At 47.6% G+C, this 21,703-nt stretch overlaps 1 protein-coding gene and 1 long non-coding RNA gene across 3 annotated transcripts in view; one reads left to right on the top strand and one right to left on the bottom strand.

Moving 5' to 3' along the window:
• ASIC2 (acid sensing ion channel subunit 2) overlaps nt 1–21,703 on the bottom strand; it is a 537,867-nt gene that overhangs the window by 142,996 nt on the left and 373,168 nt on the right. The gene's annotated exons all lie outside the window — the stretch shown is intronic.
• On the top strand, nt 786–12,728 carry LOC128854508 (uncharacterized). The gene is made up of 3 exons (XR_008453566.1): nt 786–986; nt 1,984–2,175; nt 12,401–12,728. It is a non-coding gene; the product is annotated as an uncharacterized LOC128854508 (long non-coding RNA).

A 21,703-nucleotide genomic window follows, 5' to 3' on the forward strand; every position in this document is an offset into this window, starting at 1 on the left:
GTCCCGCTCTCAGGGTTGTATCGAACACTACAAATAGAATCATGGAACGGTTTGGGTTGGAAGGGACCTTAAAGCCCATCCAGTTCCACCCCCTGCCATGGGCAGGGACACCTCCCACTGGATCCGGTTGCTCCAAGCCCCATCCAACCTGGCCTTGAACCCCTCCAGGGATGGAGCAGCCACCACTCCTCTGGGCAACCTGGGCCAGAGCCTCCCCACCCTCATCGTGAAGAATTCCTTCCTAATGTCTAATCTAAGTCTTCCCCTTCCAATTTAAAGCCATTCCCCCTCATCCTATCACTCCAGGCCCTTGGAAAGAACCCCTCCCCAGCTTTCTTGTAGCCCCTTTCAGGTACTGGAAGGTCGCTATGAGGTCTCCTCAGAGCCTTCTCTTCTCCAGGCTGAACAAGCCCTACGCTCTCAGCCTCTCCTCATAGCAGAGGTGCTCCAGCCCTCAGATCATCTTTGAAGCCTCCTTTGGACCAGGTTGCTCATACCCTACTGTTTGTGCTGGTACTCGCAGGCTGAAGGCAGTGTAGTTATCTCAACACACGTGTTATTTTCTTAGGCAGTGCAGGATCTAAATGTATGTACGCTATAATTACTTTTAGTTGCCCCTTTCTCTTTTATTGTAATTTGCTTGCTAATTATCGTTACAGAATCTTAACTCAGTTGTTCCCATTAATCTTAAATTAATTATAAGGTAGTCCACGCTAATTTAACACCAGGGTTGTTTTTTCTTCTTTTAATCACATGTTTTTAGGCTTGTTGCTGATGTGCTGGAAACATTCATATTGGAAAAACAGCTCCGTCTCAGATAGTGATGTTGCAGAAAACACGACTGCAGCCAAGGAGTGTCATCTTCTGTTTCAAGGTTTTGGGATTACGAGAAAAAAAAACCGCTTTCTCATCTGCTCCCTGGGCCAAGCAGAGACCACGCTCTCATTTATTTACTTTTCAGATGCTGTGTTTTGACAGCCTCAGAGGTAAGAGAAGGCTCTGGGGAGACCTCAGAGCAGCTTCCAGCACTGAAAGGGGCTCCAGGAAAGCTGGGGAGGGGCTTTTTCCAAGGGCCTGGAGTGTCAGGATGAAGGGGAATGGCTTTATAATGGAAGAGGAAGATTTAGATTAGGCATTAGGAGGAAATTCTTCCTGATGAGGGTGGGGAGGCCTCCATGGGTTGGAACTGGATGGGCTTTGAGGTCCCTTCCAACCCAAACCATTCTATGATTCTATGACTGATTCTATGGTTGGACTGGATGATCCGGTGGGTCCTTTCCAACCTGGTGATTCTATGATTCTGTGATTCTGTGAAGTGGGGGGATCATGGCAATACTGCTTGCAAGGCATGTACACAAACCCTGGTGAAAATAGACTGATGCGATAATGGGGCTGGAGGGTTAATAAACACTATGAGCAGCCCATAAAATCCCTTTTGCTTTCCCCGATTGCTTAATGCATGGAATGCAAATCACCCCACCTGTTAATGTTGCAGCATAAATAGAGGCTGAAAGATATTCGTGCCACTTACCGCTAGCTAAAATGTCCCTGAGGATGCTCTCAATTAGCCTCCTGTCTCCAAGCCCTCGCTTGATACGGTCCTTGTTAAAAGATACTGCCAGAGCATTGTGATTTTGGATGCTTAGAAAGAAATAAAGGGCAAATAAAATAAATAGGCCTGTTTGCTAAGCTGTGTGGATGGAGGAAAGGAGAGAGGCTGAGCAGGCAGGGGAGAGGGCTGAGCTCCTATTTGACATGTGGTCCTCACTCCAACATCCCCAGGACATTGCTATCTTTACGTGTGGAATAACTGGAATAATCTCCCCAGGGAAGTGGTAGATTCATCTATGCTGGACATTTCTAAGGCTCAGCTTGACAGGGTGCTGGGCCATCTCGTTTAAAGTATAGATCACCTAAAAGGTTGGACTGATGTTCCCTGAGGTCCCTTCCAATCTGGCATTCTGTGATTCTGTTTCTTTCCAGAAATGTTCTTCTGAGCTAGAAGTTCATTTCAGAGCAGATGACATGTCACGGGGGAGCTGTGTCCAAGAGAACTCCATCCCCTGCCTGCCACAGCGCTGCTGGACGTGGGTGCCATCACCATGCCCAGGACATTGCCAAGGTGGTGCTGGAGAAACCCTCCATGAACAGCAGCATCTGGGTGAGCGTATCCAGGTGAGGCTCTCCCAGTGCATGCATGAAAGAATGGACTTTATGCCCCTTCTGTTTTCAGCATCACACTTCTAAGCTCTTACTTTCCTCCGCCTACGTGGCTTGGGGTCCACATCCAGCACCAACATAGGTCCCACAACCTTTGCATCAAACCCTAGGGTGAGGTTAGGTGGCAAATGAGCCAAGCGGTCAGAACCATGGTTTTGAGCTCAGATTCTTACCATTCCACAACCAACCATTCCAAAACCCGTTTTAAGTACTTTCTCTTCGTTTCCACTATTACCTGTGTTTATTTCTTAGCCACTAAAAGCGCTCTGCGTGTATTTGTGCCCATCTCTCTGTTGTGCGGGGGTGTTTTTGACTCAGGCGGTGTCTCTGGATACTGTTCTAAAGCAAGCAATAATAAGTAAGTCTACACCATGCTGTGCTAATTAAGGAGCACGGCTGACAGCATATTGGACGTCCTCATTTCAAGACAGTCTGAAAGGAGGGCCTTCCACAGCTCCTGTCTATAATGGGAATCCACCAGGCCATGAATCTGGGCTAAAAATAGACATCATAATTAAAAACAGAATTCAAGGCACACGCAGAGTTATCACAGGCAGATGTATCTCCTTGTAAATACAATATTTAAACACCTAATAAGCATTCAGCATAGCACCAAGAAAGAAGAAATGAGAAGGTTGGTCTCCCTTCTACCAGTCATGCAGAGAAACAGAACGTATCTGATTTGTTTAATGTATGTCAGATCTTTAACGAGACTTTCATTTACCTGTAGTATTTATCATAAACTGCTTTACAAGACAAACGCTGGCTGGAAGGCCCTGGCAATGCATCTGCAGCAGAAATGTCTTTGTGCCCCCTTTACTCAGAGTTCCTCTTTGAGATGTTTCTTTAAGGAGCTCTTCCAGGAGGACGTCAGTGAAGTTTGAGGCACCCCAACCAAAAGGACTGAAGAGTCTCTGGAAATGCGTGGTCATAAAAATGAACGCCTAAGCCAGCAGGGAAAAGTGTCACTATTGGCAAGTGTGTGCTATCAAGTAGAGATGGACATCGTGGCCTCAGTCTTACCCAGGCTGGGCTAGATAAGAAGTCACATCATAGAATCATAGAACCACTAGGTTAGAAAAGACCTTTGAGATCATCAAGTCCAACTGGACCTGTCCACTGCTAAACCATCCCCGAGCACCTCATCTACCTGTCTTTTAAACCCCTCCAGGAATGGGGACTCCACCACCCTGGGCAGCCTCTGCCAGTGCCCGAGAACTCTTTCCATGAAGAATTTTTTGTTATTGTCCAATCTGAACCTCCCCTGGTGCAACTTAAGGCCGTTCCCCCTTATCCTATCGCCTGAGATTTGGGAGAAGAGACCGGCACCCACCTCGCTACGACCTCCTTTCAGGCAGTTGTAGACAGTGATGAGGTCTCCCCTCAGCCCTCTTTTCTCCAGGCTAAACAACCTCAGTTCTCTCAGTTGCTCCTCAAAAGACTTGTTCTCCGGGCCTTCCACCAGCTTTGTTGCTCTTCTCTGGATGCACTCCAGGACCACAATAATTTCCTTATAATGAAGGGCCCAAAACTGACCTCAGGAGGTCACTGAACTGTTGTACTGAACATTTCTCTGAGACTGAAGTTCTAGCTGCTGCAGAAAGCCCTCCCTGTAGGGACGCACCACAAGGCTTTGGGGGACAGAAATCACCTCTTTCATCGGCTGATGATCCATGTCAGTGCTTTTCTCACTCTACGGAACACAGATATTGCAGAATTTGTCCCTGTGTGCTGTTAGCAATCGCACACGGAGCTAAACCGCTTCACTGTCATTACACAGAGAGCGCTAAAGACCATGGGCTGCCTCCAGCCCAGGGTGACAGGTTTGGCACCATGCATTTGGAGATGATTGCTTTGTGCCGCGTTGGATTTTTATTTAGTGGCTCCTCTCCTTCCCAGCAGTCCCTCAAGCTGGGCTGCAGGCAGCAAAGCAGCACTGCTGCCTTAATAGCCGTGACCCCTGGAGTCAAACAGCATGTTGAGGTTCTCCTGCGAGCTCATTTGGGGCAGGACAATCAACTAAAAAGCCAAAGTGCTGGGTTTTTTTTTTCTTACTGAATCCCTACTGTGTCAAGGTCACTCTTTACTTCTTTAATTGGGGAGTAGGAAAAAGTGAAGACTCTAGATTCGAAAGGTACATCCTCCTCACTGCCTGCCCAGAGCCCTGCAGTGATGAAGGCAGCCTGTTCACAGAGCAGCCCGGTGCCTGGTGATTAGACCACAGGATAAACGAGTCTGGAAATGACGAGTATCGACTTGGGAGCAGTCCAGGAGCTGAGAGATTTCTAGTAAATATTATCCTGAACCTCAAGACTTGGCTTCATTTTCATGTCTTGTCCTTGGTGTACCAGCCTAGGGCAGCGTGCCTGGGGGATGCATTGGATCAATGTTCTTCACCGGCTGTAACCGCTTCATCGCTCGGAGGAGCAGGCTGCAAAGCAAGGAAAGGGGATGCTTTGCTTTCCAACTGAACCCTATTTGCTGATGCTCGCAGTTTCGGGTTCCCCAGCTCTGTTACTACTTGTTGATATTTGCCCTGGGTGGATTTAGGGTGCATTTAAAGCCAAGGAGAAAAGGGAGATCCACTGGAGTCGGTGAGGTTACACTGCAAAGAGCTGGTCCTGACCCACTGTGCCCATGGTTACACGTCTTCATCAAAGTGACATTTCTCACGGCTCGCAGAGCGAACAGCTATTATCTCGCTGTCTGCTGCTAATGAACTTCACCGCGGTGAGCAAAGTCCTTTGGTAGGCATGACTGGCGCTGCTCGCTCCAATTAAAAATGCACAATTAACATCTCGCACCATCCTCTCCAGCACAATGACTGTAGGAAAATATCCCTGATCCTTTCTGTTGCGGGATGGCCCTTGTGCTGTCACTGATCCCTGTGCCCGGCACATCGTTAAGCAACAAGGGGTGAGCCCTGGGTGGCTCAGCTGCCCCACCTTCACCGGTGATGCGCCCAGCACATGCCACAAAGCACAGGGAATCTGGAGTTGGAGATGTTTCAGATGAGAGTAGAGACAGCTTCCAAAAATCATCATGAGGATTAGAACCATAGAATCATACAATGGTTTGGGTTGGAAGACCTTAAAGCCCATCCAGTTCCAACCCCCTGCCATGGGCAGGGATGCTTCCCACTGGATCCAGTTGCTCCAAGCCCCATCCAACCTGGCCTTGAACCCCTCCAGGGTTCTCTTCTCCAGGCTGAACAACCCCAACTCTCTCAGCCTGACCACAGAGCAGAGGTGCTTTTTTTTTCCCAGCTGGGCTGAGCTCCTTCCTTGCTTGAGCAGGAGCACGTCTCTGTGTGTGTGTGCATGTGCAGATGTCTGTCTGTAGTTCCTACAGACAGACAGGATGGGCTTCGGGTGCCCAAACGCGATACCTAGTGATGTTCAGCATGCGCTGAGGCACATGCTGATTGTCCTTATAGATTGTCCTCAGTTGGAAGGGACCTACAAGGATCATCGAGTGCAGCTCCTGGAAGAATTGCTACTTTCTCTTGATTTTCTCTCTCATCTATAAGGATTTGTAGCTAGCAAAGCACCCTGAAGAAACAAAGCCTGCAGAGAAGGTGATGACACTGCCCCGGGAGGAGGAGAAGGAGGAAGGGAGCTGCTAACACATGCTGTCAGTCTGGTACTGCTAACTCTGAGGATTAAAGAACCTGCAAAGAATCAGGCCCAGAATGGCAGATTAATTTAATAACCTAGAGAGATAAAGAAGGAAATGGGTCTCTGATACAGAGGGACCACACAAACATAACCTGCATACACAAGGAAGAGAGAGCAAAGGTTCAAAGTCCTTGAGAAATGTGTTTTCTCTGTAAAATCAGGCATGGGAGACTGCTGCTGCTCCTTCACTCTCTATATAACCTGAAATAAAATGTCTCCTTAAATAAAAATCAACCATAGATGCCTGTGTGCTTCTGAGTTCCCGAGAAGTAGAACAAGAATTTATCTTCACTAGGGTGGGGAGACAATTATCCACAAATGTTCATTCATCTTTTCTGATGAATTTGCTTTGTCTGGGCGAGGGTCTGTTTTGGATGTCCATTCACCAGCTACTCTAACAAAAAAAAAAGTATTAACAGCCCCAAACTTGTTGCCACTGCTTTTACCCCATAGGCAGAGTCTCCCCAGGTCGTGCTGTAGCCTAGAGTTGAGGAACGAGTTGGTCAGACACAAAGCCAATCTGTTGAGCCTGAAGTACGTCATTTGATAGGCTTTAAATTGGAAGGGAGAAGATGTAGATTAGATATTAGGAAGAAATTCTTTATGATAAGGGTGGGAAGGCCCTGGCCCAGGTTGCCCAGAGCAGTGGTGGCTGCCCCATCCCTGGAGGGGTTCAAGGCCAGGTTGGATGGGGCTTGGAGCAACCGGATCCAGTGGGAGGTGTCCCTGCCCATGGCAGGGGGTGGAACTGGGTGGGCTTTGAGTTCCCTTCCAACCCAAACCATTCTAGGATCATATTCAAAACAAATCCCTACCAATAGCGTTTGGCTGATCTGACTCACATTAGAGGACTGTGAATTTCAAAGACACATTGTTCCCACCACTATTTTTCTGCAGGTCTGAGATGCTGCCATTTTAAAACCCTAGGAAAACCATGGAAATCTTTTAAACCAGTGACATTCCCAGACTTCAGAGCAACTGCATCATGACACCGGAGCTAGAGACAGCCTTGGAAGCTGGTGGAGATAAAGCTGGGGAGGATTTGGTACCTGGTAATCATGATGCAAACAGAGCAAGCCCTGACTGCGTGCAGGCAAAGACATCACCCTTAGATCTCCTGGTAGAAACCTCAAGAAGCAGCTGTAGCTACAACCCTTCCTTCTGATGTCTGAAGGCAGGCTTTTTAGGCTTAAAGGGAGAAAAAGAGGTAAAAGGAATATTTCCTTGGGAGTTACTGTCTATTTTCATGTAATATTCCCTGAGGATAGAAAAGAGAAGGTACCACTTCATCACAAGAGGCAAAACTCTTCCCTGTTCTCCCTTTATTTCTTCACCCGTAGCCCCAGGAGTAAAGCGCAGTGAGTGCTACAAGGAAGCAGTTTCCTTCTCCATCGGTTCCCCCCTTGCTCACACGGTGCACGCACGGTTCCTCCTTCCATCTCTCGTCCACGGGCCATGATTTATTCATTCAGAGATACTGGTGGGATGTTTGTGTGAAAGGTTTAATTCAGTGCTTTGGCAGCTTTAGCAGAAAGGTGAATTTGTTTAGGCTGATAAACTACAGCTAAACATTTATGCTGCGCTCCGCGTCTCTCAAGACAACTTAATGTCTTTAGGAAAATGGTGGTGAGGAAGCCCATAAGAAGAGGTTGCTCCTCTTGAGTAAAATTACTTGGCTCAGCATCAGGCAAGTGTCGAACCAGCACTTTGAGTACATGCTGTCCATCCACTGGGGAGACAACTGAGCTCCTCATGACAACGGAACAGCCTCCAACCACCTCCGAGGGAGCAGGACCAAAGGCTTTGAGCATGCAGTAGACATGTGATGGTGGACACCAACACTACTTTGGCGCGTGGCTCTGTGTACCGCACTGGAGACCTACACCAATGTTAGGGGGTCTCTCCACACCCAAGGACAATGCCTTGAAATGCTTTGCCAGATCTCATTGCTGCCACGCTGCCATCCCCAGGGGTGGAGGGAAATGGAGAATCATAGCCGTAGGATGTCTCTGAGGGGACAGGATTCACTTGCCATTCTTTACTCTTACCAAGAGGTGGCAATAGCCAGTTCTGTATTGGCCTCAGCAAGGAAGAAACCCTGAATCTTAATTTTCACCAGTCAGTGACACAGGTGGTATCTGCATTGGGTCTAGGATGAGCTAAGTTCCTGGGTTGGGAGGGTGACATGGAAGGATGCTGCTGTAAAAGCAAAAAAAAAAGGACATTTGCAAAGCAAAAATGGCATTGATTTTAAAGAGTGAGAGCAAAACTGCCATTTGCGAAGGGCAAAGCAGCTCCAGGGAAAACTGGAGAACATTATCAATAGATGCGTAGCTTGGAAGGAGCACAAAATGAGAAGATTGTTTAATAATGAGGCAAGGAATGCTCAATTAGCTCATGCTAAAATACCTCCCATAAGCGACTGCAGCTGATCCAGCCATGGTAAAGTCAAACGCAAGAGTTAGAAGACCATGAGTCAGCTCCCTTTCCCCTGGGTACAGATACTGGCCAAATATTACAATCCTATCATCAGATGTGCATATATATATATATATATGCGCAAACATTCATTTCTTTTTCATTTGGCTTCTGAACCGTAGATGATGCGTGCAGGTCACATCTGCACAACACAGAGGGTCAGAAGCTTAATGAAGAAAAAGTAAGAGGTCCTCTCCCACCACTCGGCTGCAGCAGACAGGTAGGGATAAAGCTAACGGACTCTGTGAGAGATGCAGTGACGTGGAGAGAGGTGAGCAGGGAGCACTGGAGATCTTGGGGAAGGTCTCCATCCCTTGAAGCTGCTTCTGGATTGTGTCATGGGTATTATCAAAGCTGACATCCGTGTTGCTGCGGTTCCTGGAGCAGCAGCACATCATCACTCCCTTATGGGCAGTCTATGAGGGCAGTGACCCCTTCTTGGCCGTGTGGGTGCTAAGCGCTCCAATGAAGATCATAGAATCATAGGATCATAGAACCATAGAATGGTTTGGGTTGGAAGGGACCTTAAAGATCATGCAGTTCCAACCCCCCTGCCATGGCCAGGGACACCTCCCACCAGACCAAACTGCTCAAGGTCCCATCCAACCTATCCTTGAACACTTCTAGGGAGGGGGGCAGCCACAACTTGCCTGGGCAACCAGGCGAAGACGCTGCAATCCAGCCTCTGTCTTTGTGTTCAGCATCAGCCTAGGAGGCACCGCAGAGGGGTCATGCTCTTTCCACTATTGACCCTTCACTCCGCAGCTTTGTGTTATGAAAAAGACTCATGTTTTCCAGGAGATGATGCTGATGTACCGGAAAGCTTTATGAGACCGGTAATCAATTCCCCATCCCTCTGCAGAAACGGCTTTCACATTGTGGACTCTACCTGGCAATTACACTCCTGTGCTGACCTTTAAATCACATCTGCTTTCCCTGGAGAGCACTGAGCTGAGAGGTCACAGCCGTACCACGTGGATGCACTGAGATGCGTGACATTTTGGGAGGAAACATAAAGGCGATTTCAATTTCCTAGTAGCTCCAAGGTGCTATTGAAATAATAGGACATGAAATAACATCTCTTCAAGGCCCAGCTGCAGCTGCTTGGTAATGGAAGTATGGGAGAGAGATTGTTCCAAGGGGTGGCCCAAGACCTTAGGTGAAAGGCTTGTTAAGTCTAATCTTAACAAGTTTGTCCCCTCGGGCAGAACCGTTTCTTGCTTGCAGACAGCAGAGACGTGGGATGGATGCAGGATGTTGCAGCTGGTGGCACGGGCTGTCTGTGCCACCAGCATTGGAGGAGATACTCCAGGACAGCACTGGCTTCTGGCAACGTCAGGACATGGTGGATCTGTCCTGAGAAAGCTCCACTTGGAGACATCGGGGGAAAACGCCGAACCTGGTTTGGGTGGGGTTTTGGTACAGCCAGAGTCAGCGGTTGGGGTTCAGCCCCCAAGGCTTGGCTGTGGGGCTCAGCAAGGCCAGCAGGCTCCCTGGGCAAACGCAGCACCTCCAAGGGGTCACTCAACCCGAAGGGGTCACTCAACCCAAAAAGCAGCCACATGCAAAGGGGAAAGCTGAAACTCTCTTGGAAGGGCTAATTCTTCAGCTTAGTTGCCGTCACAGACTGAAACTTCAGGTCATTAAAGGTCAAGTGAGGGACCTCTCTTCTAGTTCGAGCTGTCCACGCAAGGCACAGCACCCCAGCTGCAGTTGGGGTTGGCTGCAGAGAAACCCATGGTTCCCAGCTCAGTCTGCAAAGTGGCAATCACAGCTATGAACTGTGTGACTGAGGACTATGTCAAAACCACCTCAGGACATGGTGATGTAAAGCAAACCTTGCAGAAGTTGTAAGACTGCAGAGCTCTTGGGCTCTTTGTTTGTTTGAACAAAAGGTGCTGTTTCTGCCTGGAATCCTGAATTATAGAATCATAGAATCACCAGGTTGGAAAGGACCCACTGGATCATCGAGTCCAACCGTTCCTAACACTCCCTTAAACCATGTCCCTCAGCACTTCATCCACCCGTTCCTTAAACACCTCCAGGGAAGGTGACTCGACCCCCTCCCTGAGCAGCTGCTCCAGTGAACGTCCTCCTTTCCTACTTCCATTCATCATGCTGAAAACCCCTAAAGCACTCATCAGCAAGGAACTAACCAAACGAAAATGCAGATTAAGAAAAGAGGATTTGTTGGGCTTTGAGGCTACAAGTGTCCTCACTGAGCAACTGCTGCTCCCCATCCCTTGTGGCTGGAGGTCTTTTGAGAGAAATGGCTTTAGCTCTTCTTTAGAGCAGATGAAACCTGCCGGTTGTGGACTCCCTTCTGACGGTTGTGGACTCCCTTTGCAATCATAGAATCGTAAAATAGTTTGGGTTGGAAGGGACCTCAAAGATCATCCAGTTCCAACCCTCTGCCACGGGCAGGGACACCTCCCTCTGGATCCGGTTGCTCCAAGCCCCATCCAACCTGGCCTTGAACCCCTCCAGGGATGGGGCAGCCACCACTTCCCTGGGGAACATGGGCCAGGGTCTCACTGCTCTCATAGTGAAGAAATCAGTGGAGATCTGCTCTGGAGCAGCAATGGACTTGAGATGTGATTCCCCTGGCGGACTGAATGACCCTTCCCCAGATGAAACCCAGCTCCATAGCAGGGGGAGATGCCTTCACCCATGCTGCCCTACCAAAGTAATTTTTTTTTGTGTCAGTACCTTAAGTACCTGTGGGGGAATCTAAGAGAGAATAAAGGCATTTGTGCTGTGAACTGAAATGATATCAAAAATTGCTACCTCAGGTTGCTTTTTCCTCCTCTCAGTTATGGGAAACCACAAGCACCACTGATGAAGATGTGTCTACTTTTCTGATGTGTTTCAGTGCAGAAACAAGCAGATTAATTAAACCTTTGCTGAAGATGCTCGAAACTGCTCTATCTTATTTTTCAATGACCTCTGAAGCCTTCGGCTCAGAAATTGTTTGAGCTGCCTATGCCTAGGGAGGGAAATATTAGCATTTCTGTCCACCTGACCTATACTTACACTCTTCACAGAATCATAAAATCATAGAATGGTCTGGGTTGGAAGGGAACTCAAAGGCCATTCAGTTCCACCCCCTGCCATGGGCAGGGACACCTCCCACTGGATCCGGTTGCTCCAAGCCCCATCCAACCTGGCCTGGAACCCCTCCAGGGATGGGGCACCACCACTGCTCGGGGCAACCTGGGACAGGGCGTCCCCATCCTCATTGGGAAGAATCTTGCCCATGGCAGGCGTTGGAACTGGATGGGCTTTGGGGTCCCTTCCAACTCAAACCATTCTATAATCCTCTTATTGACACTGTACACCCTTTGCAGTGGGATTTTGCATTCCCTGGCGATAGCTCCTCAACCACATCGTTTATTGCTCAGTTTAGGTAGGTGCATCCTAGGTAGAACAGTACAAATAATCGATTTTTTGCTCCACTGGCAATTTCAAACAAAAAAAATACGCAAACAAAAAATCGCTTCGGGTCAGCTTGAAATTCAAATCCTTGACATTTTTTTTAGGCAATCAGAAAGTTGGAAAAAATAAACTTTGGGTTAAGCAAAGCATTTTGTTTACCCTAACAGAAAATAGTCTATTTGGATGCCAACTATTTTCTTTAATCACTGCACAAATGTAACTTCAGGAGGTTTCTAACCAAAGACTCTCATTTGTTTCATTTTCACCTGTTCTGATGTTTAGTTGTGGATGTCATGGGCAGTCCTGAAGGGCTCAAAATCATCCATTTTGCTGCTGCTCAATCTATTTTTTTTTTTGAGACAAAGAGATTTGGCAAAATATTTTACCCAAGTGAAGCTGTAGCTCTTTAAGAGCCTTTTCTCTCATATTCTCAAATCATCTCTTTCCCACTAGACTTGGGAGATGTTAAAATGCCTATTTTACCTGTGAGCAAAGTAGGTGAAACCTATCCTGGGCAGAAAGCCAGCACAGGAGCTATTTGTGGATAAGTCCGGGCAAAAGTAATGGGAAACTTCATTTTCCTCTTGCAGGGAAGGCCTTAAGAGTGTCATATGGAGACTCTGCGCAGTTCCAGCTTCACAAAAAGAATTCCTGAAGGACCTGAAGTGAATGATTTACTTTGACGATGCTGTAAAACTGAAGATAGTACACAGATCCTTACGATCTCTCTGGTCTCTGTAATCACAGTGACTCCGTTTTTGGGGTAGAAAACGTGCCTTATGCAGCGATTGTGCTGGTCCTTCCACTCCTCCAATCAATCAATCAATCAATCATAGAGTGGGTTGGGTTGAAAAGGACCTTAAAGCCCACCCAGTTCCACCTCCTGCCACGGGCAGGGACACCTCCCGCTGGATTCGGTTGCTCCATGCCCCATCCAACCTGGCCTTGAAGAATTGTGATTCCAAGTTGACGTACTTGGGCTGGTCTTGTTGAAGGTCATGCAAAGAACCACTGCTGGAGGGGATCGCTGAACCCAAGAGACCTCCTTGGTTATTTTTTTTCCTTAAAAATGATGTTTACTGTGATATCCGAGTGCCATTATATCAGCCCTTTTTTTCTAAGCACTAGATAGAGATCTTCCCCACAGGGCCAAATAGCAGAGATTAGAAGAAACAGAAAATTCAGATGTAAAAAAGCAGCTGACAGCTCGAGATGAACTAAATCCTTATTCTTTTTCTGTTTGAATCATTCCAAGCTGAGTCTATGTAAGCCTGAAATGAGAACATCTTATCAAAGCATTGGAGATATCTCATCCTACGCTACGTGAACACCAAAGTCACTGCCCAACAAAAATCACTTTTGAACCCTGTGCGGCAGCAGCCCGACTAATTGCATTTCAGATTAATGAGTCTTTCACTAAAGTCCTAATTGCATAATGAGAATCTTATAGTTCACTTTCAACTACTGAACTGGTTCCAAATTAACCAGGCGATGCACACGCACCCAGTGCAACCTGTAGTTGGGCTGATTTGCATACGATAATTACAAGTGTTTCGCTTTATAAGTGGCTCTCTGCTTTCTCTTACGGAGCGTTTGTTTCTGCTCCAGCAAATTGCGTTCTTGGACATGCGTATTACGGTTGAATCGTGAGTGGCGAAAAGACTGTTAGTGTTGTTTTGAACTACCTTCAAGCTCGAGCACACAGCTATAATCGCGCTGTAATTGTTCCCTGCCAGCTGTCTGTGTGGGATGAGACTGTGCTCTCTTCTTGCGTATTTAAAGGCAGCAAGTCCCATTCTCCAAGCTGGAAAAGCGTCTTCCTTATCCCTCACTCCTGTTAGAATCATAGAATGGTTTGGGTTGGAAGGGACCTCAAAGCCCATCCAGTTCCACCCCTGCCATGGGCAGGGACACCTCCCACTGGATCCGGTTGCTCCAAGCCCCATCCAACCTGGCCTGGAACCTCTCCAGGGATGGGGCAGCCACCACTGCTCTGAGCAACCTGGGACAGGGGATCCCCACACGCACAGCAAAACATTTCTTCCTAAAATCTCATCTCAATCTCCCCTTTTTCAGCTGAAAACTGTTCCCCTTGTCCTGTCCCTGCACTCCCTGATCCAGAGCCCCTCCCCAGCTTTCCTGGAGCCCCTTTTAGTCCTGGAAGCTGCTCTAACGTCTCTCTGGAGCCTTCTCTTCTCCAGCTGAACCACCCCAACTCTCTCAGCCTGTCCTCAGATGGGAGGTGCTCCAGCCCTTGGGTCATCCTCGTGGTCTCGTCTGGACCCGTTCCAACAGCTCCATCTCTTTCTTATGTTGAAGATTCCAGAACTGGACACAATCCTTCAGGTGAGGTCTCACAGAGAAGAATAGAGGGGCAGAATCCCCTCCCTCTCCCTGCTGGCTACGATTCTTTTGACACAACCCAGGACACGGTTGGTTTCTGGGCTGTGAGCACACGTTGTTGGCTCATGTCAACCCATCACACCAAGCTCCTGCTTTGCCATCTGGTTGGTATCACTTGGGAAAATGCACCCTCCTTAAAACCAGAGAGAAAACCCCTTTGTGCTACATTAGCTCACATCCTGACCTGTCCGATGGGGAAGCGAGAGGTCATAAATTCCCCCCTCAAACTGCTTTTGTGGAAGACAAAGAGACTTTGAGGCTACATTTTTCCTGAGATGCAAGGAGATGCGTGCCAGGCTGATAACAACAATAAAAATAACATGACTGATGTTTGAATACAAGGAATGATGATAAAGAAAGTTGTATTTTATTATTAATAACTTTCCAGAGTGATATTCCTGGATAATAGAGCATTATAGCACAATTCTTCCTGGCCGGGAAGAAGATTGCCTTCTACATTCATGTGTATAGAAGGGACCCAGGCTCTGGTTTCTATTCAGTACAAAGAAAATAGAATCCGTTTCCTGCAGCCAGCCAGCCATCTAATTGAGCTCGCTTGCTGCTATTTGGAATTGCAGGAATTCCTTGTTTCTCATTAGTGTTAAATGTTGCCTGCACAGCATACCACACGAGTACACACTCACAATTGTCGGCGCACACGGCAGACTGTGCTGCTTCAGAGGTTAAAACAATAAGTCTCACAAACACTGCAAATAAGAATCCCACTTCCAACATTCGGGTTTTGGTTTGTTCTCACTAATGATGTGCTTTGGGTTACGCGAAGGTTCTTTGTCCTCTTTCCCTGACGAAACAAGGATGGTAAATAATCTTATACCCAGAATGCGAAGCACATTTATGCAAGAGGACAAAAGAATTGCTTGATTAGACATATTAGACATATAATATTAGGCATATTTTCCTTTCTCTCATGGTACAGGAGCCATAGGCCTCCTCTGCCATTAGGAATGAAGAGAGGTTGTGTAGCAGCCAAGATAAAGAAACTTAAATCCGAGGGCTGGAGCACCACCACTATGAAGAAAGGCTGAGAGAGTTGGGGTGGTTCAACTGGAGAAGAGAAGGCTCCAGGGAGACGTTAGAGCAGCTTCCAGTACTGAAAGTGTCAAAAGAATTGTGGCCAGCAGGGAGAGGGAGGGGATTCTGCCCCTCTATTCCTCTCTGTAAGACCTCACCTGAAGGATTGCGTCCAGTTCTGGAATCTTCAACATAAGAAAGAGATGGAGCTGTTGGAACGGGTCCAGAGGAGACCACGAGGATGACCCAAGGGCTGGAGCACCTCCCATCTGAGGACAGGCTGAGAGAGTTGGGGTGGTTCAGCTGGAGAAGAGAAGGCTCCAGGGAGACAGGAGACCTTAGAGCAGCTTCCAGGACTAAAAAGGGCTCCAGGAAAGCTGGGGAGGGGCTCTGGATCAGGGAGTGCAGGGACAGGACAAGGGGAACAGTTTTCAGCTGAAAAAGGGGAGATTGAGATGAGATTTTAGGAAGAAATGTTTTCCTGTGCGTGTGGGGAGGCCCTGGTCCAGGTTGCCCAGAGCAGTGGTGGCTGCCCCATCCCTGGAGGGGTTCCAGGCCAGGTTGGATGGGGCTTGGAGCAACCGGATCCAGTGGGAGGTGTCCCTGCCCATGCAGGGGGTAGAACTCAATGGGCTTTGAGGTCCATTCCAACCCAAACCATTCTATGATTTAGTAATGGAAATCAGTTTATCCTCTTTCCACGCTGGAGTATATCTCTATATATGCTATATGTGACTTCTTCTGCATGTACACATCCTCTGATACGTATTAAAGAACTACATATACATATTTGGATGCATATCTTTCTGCGCGACGCACGATCACCATTATGGGTGCTCAGATGACTCCCATTAGATTTTACAGCTCAGTCTAACTAAGATGAATCTCCCCTCGCTGAGCAGGAGCTGGTGAAGAGAAGGAAGGGAAAAGGTAAGTCAGACCTTCAAGGTGACTAAACACCTCAGGAGACTTATTGTTGCTTAAACATTCCCCTTTTTCCCTCTCAGGGGCTGTCCCATCCTTTGGAGACGTGGTGGATGCTGATGATGCTCTCCTCCTCCCGCCTGCTTTCCTACAGCTGCTGTGGGTTTAAAGGAAGAGCGTGTTTTGCAGTTGGGGTCAAATTGCTCAGCCTTTGCAGAGAGAGGTTGGCATGCAGGCGTCTAAACACAGCTCTGCAAGTGGTTTTTGTTGTTTCTCCAGCCTTTTGTCTCTCCCTCTGTCCCAAAGGGCAATTTCTCCTCCTCCTGGGTAAGCTCCCGCAAGATTACCAAGAATAAAACCTCTCATTTATTCTTTACAGACGCGGCTTAGCACTGATATCCCATGGGAGGTGTATTTGGCTTTGTCTACCTCGAGACAAAATTCAAACACCTTTGGATTGCACTCAGTTGAAAATCTGTATTTTGTTTGCTTTGTGGGAATAACTATCAGGATAAAAATCACCTCCTTTCAAGAAGGACTTTCCATCACTAACGTCTCGCTAGAAAAGAGTTTGTTTACCCTGCAGAGAGCATTGAAGCCTACAAACCCCAGAGCTATTAAACACTCACAATTTCACTTTGGCAGTTTGATCTAATAGCAGCATTTCCCTGTGGATTGGGGAAACTGAGTCACAGCATTGCAGAGGGACGTAGCCAAGCACGGGAAAAGCTCAGCTAGACAGCGTGATTGAAGGAGAGAGGCGGGAGCACACGCTTTTCAGACATCAGATTTACAAGGCAACGTGGCATCTATTTAAAGAAATTATTTTATCCATCTGCAGCTTTTCAGGTTTGGCTCTTTCGCCCCTCTGCACTCCTTTTGTTAGACCCTACCCGGAGCCCTGCATTCAGTTCTGGAATCCTCAGCACAGGAAGGACTTGGAGCTTTTGGAACAGGTCCAGAGGAGGCCACGGAGATGATCCAAGGGCTGGAGAACCTCCCATGAGGGGACAGGCTGAGAGAGTTGGGTTGGTTCAGTCTGGAGAAGAGAAGGCACCAGGGAGACCTTAGAGCAGCTTCCAGGACTAAAAGGGACTCCAGGAAAGCTGGGGAGGAGCTCTGGGTCGGAGAGTGCAGGGATAGGACGAGAGGAACGGTTTTCAGCTGAAAAAGGGGAGATTGAGATGAGATCTTAGGGAGAAATGTTTCCCTGCGAGAGTGGGGAGGCCCTGGCCCAGATTGCCCAGAGCAGTGGTGGCTGCCCCATCCCTGGAGGGGTTCCAGGCCAGGTTGGATGGGGCTTGGAGCAACCGGATCCAGTGGGAGGTGTCCCTGCCCATTGCAGGGGTGGAACTGGACGGGCTTTAAGGTCTCTTCCAACTCAAACTATGCTATGATTCTATTCTATGAAATTCTTCAAATTATGGTTTTTCAACAGTTTCCAAGAAAAAGCCTTGGTTTTTCCTAGTTTTCATACCATGTTTTACCTTTTAAGCCTGACCAGCCTTTGTTGCCATTGAAGGAAAACCGCTGCCAGGTGAAAGCATAGAACACGGATTTCTGCGAGAGTGAGCACAGCGATTCTGTCGCGCTCAAATGACAGCTGCCCCCTGGACCCAAAAGCAGCTTTGTAAATGTTATACAAGAACAAGCTCAAAATCTGAAGCAAGTTTCATAGCTGCTTGCATTATGCAACCTCGGCTGATTTTTGCAAGGGTTTTGCTCTATGCCATTCGCTATTTCTCTCTTCACACCAGTTGCTTCTTTGGGTTTGATTGACTTAAACATCACCCAAGGCTTTACGTCTCCCCACCTTGGCACAGCACCCAGGTTTTAGTTCATGCTCATAGCATTTCTGAGTGGATAACTTGGACACAGCAAGTAAGGAAAAGAGTTTTCCCAGAGGAAAAAGAAAAATGGCTGGAAAGAGCTAGCAAGAAAACCAGGGGCATTGAATCATAAATAGATCATAAATAGTCAACAACGTCGTGGCCTGAGAAATTCTTTGGTTCAAGTTAGTGCTCACCTGAAGCTGAATTTTGGATACAATGGGTCTGGAGGAGGCCGTGATATAGTGTGAGGGCTAGAAGATTTAGATTAGGCATTAGAAAGAAAATCGTCGTGATAAGAGTGGTGAGACACTGGCCCAGGTTGCCCAGAGCAGTGGTGGCTGCCCCATCCCTGGAGGGGTTCAAGGCCAGGTTGGATGGGGCTTGGAGCAACCGGATCCAGTGGGAGGTGTCCCTGCCCATGGATGGGCTTTGAGGTCCCTTCCTACCTAAACCATTCCATGATTCTATGATTAGTTAGCTCAGGTTTTTCCACTCGTGTTTTACTCAGAGACCCTGATTCAAGCATTGATCTATTCAGGAATTTTAAAATCAGCTTAGATTTGCACCATTTTTCCAGAGCAAGTCTCCTCATGTAGACAACAGTTTGGGATGAAGCAGGAGAAGCGAAAACCCATGTGGGCACCACCCCTGGATGCTGTGGGCTCCATCCGAGGTGGATCACACACACTGAGCTGCCACAGGGATACGGCATCGTTGAACTGCATTTTGCTTCCAGTCTCCACTGAATGACTGATCGATACATGGATTAGAAAGATTACCCTGGTCTGTCTCCTCTGATCTGAAGACTTATGAAATTCAATGAAAAGTAAAGAACCTCAAGCCCCCAAGAGTCATTTAAAGGAGTGCTTGATCACTTAGCACTGAATAACGGCTTGATTTGAGCACGGATTAATTACAGGACTTCATCTTACTTGTGGCTGAGGTTGTCTTTTGCTTGGCGCTTGCATAGTAACTTTTGCAGTAAGATCTAAGTCCGTGACTGAGTTCCAATATGCTATAAAGATGCTATTACCTATGGATATTAAAAATGAGACTGATGGCATTGGAAGCAACACTTCCAACTTGAACAGCTGCTGATAAAGCATCTTCCTCTGCATGGAAAATATTGCATCATGTTTTCTGCCAAGCAAGCTGGAAACAGCCACAGAAATGTTATTTTTTTTCAGTTCTGCTAAGTCCGGAAAAACTTTACAGGCAAATTCAGATATAGGATGCAGCACTAAGCGATCCCATGGGCTGATTCTGTGACACCTCCAATATCATGGAATCGCTTGGCTGGAAAAGATCTTTGAGATCATCAAGTCCAACCATACCTATTCATTACTAAATCATCCCTGAGCACCTCATCTGCCCGTCATTTAAACATCTCCAGGGATGGAGACTCCACCATCTCCCTGGGCAGCCTCCGCCAGTGCCTGAGAACCCTTTCAGTGAATAATTTTTTCCTGATATCTGATCAGGGATACGTTTCATGGCAGTGAGATATCTAGAAAGCGAAGCTTCATCCATATTTAAATCACATATTTTCAATTCAGGTTAAGGGGAGGAGACCATTACATACATGATGACACTTTGTTTGCACAATTATTGTTAACAGAAGTGTTTGTTTTCCACATTGCTGTATTTAATTCATAGAGCCATAGAATCATAGAATGGTTTGAGTTGGAAGGGACCTCAAAGCTCATCCAGTTCCACACCTGCCATGGGCAGGGACACCTCCCGCTGGATCCGGTTGCTCCAAGCCCCATCCAACCTGGCCTGGATCCCCTCCAGGGATGGGGCAGCCACAGCTTCTCTGGGCAACCTGGGCCAGGGCTTCTCCACCCTCACTGTGAAGAATGTCCAATTGAAACCTTTCCCCTTCCAATTTAAAGCTATTCCCCCTCATCCTGTCGCTCCAGGCCCTTGGAAAACGTCCCTCCTCAGCTTTCCTGGAGCCCCTTTCAGTCCTGGAAGCTGCTCTAAGGTCTCCCTGGAGCCTTCTCTTCTCCAGACTGAACAATCCCAACTCTCTCAGCCTGTGTTTGTATGTGGGGTGCATCAATGAAGAACATTTATCCATAACATGAGGACTCGGAGCAGGTAAAACCTTCACGGAGGTCCAGGTTGGGACATGGCTGCTGTGCCAGTATGCAATGTTGACAGTGGCATTTCCCTTGCAGGAAGCACTAACCTAAAAGAGAAGTTTCAAAGCTGAAAAGCTATCCCTTCCTCCAGAAATGTGAGATGGGATGCTTTGGCTATTTGAAGCCTTCTCTTTGTTTCCAGAGAGAGAGAGAGAGACTAAAACTCGACAGACTAAATTACTCCAAAACAATAATTCCTGGCCAGAAAACGTTTAGCTGGAGATTGCCCAGTTCTGTAGTAAATAAGAGAAATGTTGTGTAGCAGGTGACTAACAACTTGCTGAATGTGATTGCTTGACATGTCCACATGTTCCTATCTCCAGAAACCGGGGATTTAATGTAGAAGAAAACGTGCTGTGATGCAGTCCAGTGCTAAGAAACAATGAAGTTACTGGTAAGCAGCATGTATTTCAGAGCTTCTGGACAGCTAAAAGGAACTGAAAACAATGTCACACTTCTCCCCTACTCTCCTGCTTCTCCCATATGGTGCTTTCCTTCCTCCACGCTTCCTGCTCTCAGCTTGGCACCATCTGTCCTGCCGGTGTCTTCCTTGCAAACACCCTCCTGTCCTCCTTCGCCTGGTGTCCTTCTCAGCATCCCCCCAGCCAGATTTCCTCCAGCAGCTGATCCTTCCCCAGGCTCAGGTCTGGTTTTGCTCCTTCTCTGCTGGCATTTTTTTCCTGTGAGGGTGGTGAGACACTGGCCCAGGTTGCCCAGAGCAGTGGTGGCTGCCCCATCCCTGGAGGGGTTCAAGGCCAGGTTGGATGGGGCTTGGAGCAACCGGATCCAGTGGGAGGTGTCCCTGAACTGGACGGGTGTTGATGTTGCAACCCAAACCATTTTACGATGCTGTGGTTTGCATCACTTAGGCTGGAACTGAAGAGGGACATCCCTTTTGTGCGTATCTGATTGCCTCCTTGGTGATTTGCAAGATATCAGGAAGGAAAGAGGAGGCAAGAATGGCTGGAATCATCTTTTTTTTTTCATATGGGGCTCAATCCAACCTCAGCAAGCGTGATGTGCAGAACGAGCTGATGTGCTGAGCGCCCTGCAAGGTTCAGGATTTATATCGTTGCTAACATCCTTGGCAGAGGCTGGAAAGGTCTCAGCAAAATGCATTTGGAGCATCCTACAGGTTCCTGCTGGCCCTGGGATTTTGCTGACCCCCAAAGGCAAAGCTTGGGGCAGGTCATTGAAAGTTCAGCTGAGGACACCTCCACCTCCTCAAAGCTCATCATCGAGTCAACGCCTTGCGATAATCTTGAGGAGAAAGAAGCATACTAAAATTCTAATCATTTCCAGCAGATATTACTGATGTTCTTTCCCTGATCCCTCTCCTCCCGAGAGTGTTCAAAGCATGTTAATACCCAAAGGAGCTTTCCGCTGCACAGGGGAGTAGGAAAAGGAATCAAATCCCATATGGGAAAGCGATTTCTTTATATTCACTTACTCCTTACCTTGAAAGGAGCTTCAGCTTACAAAATCAGACAAGGGTATGGAAATAGACATCTTCTTTAATGCATTTTTACAATGTGGCCTACCTCTTCTCCCTCTA

This window comes from Cuculus canorus, chromosome 25 (assembly GCF_017976375.1).
Source record: "Cuculus canorus isolate bCucCan1 chromosome 25, bCucCan1.pri, whole genome shotgun sequence".
In the NCBI taxonomy this organism is placed as follows: domain Eukaryota; kingdom Metazoa; phylum Chordata; class Aves; order Cuculiformes; family Cuculidae; genus Cuculus; species Cuculus canorus.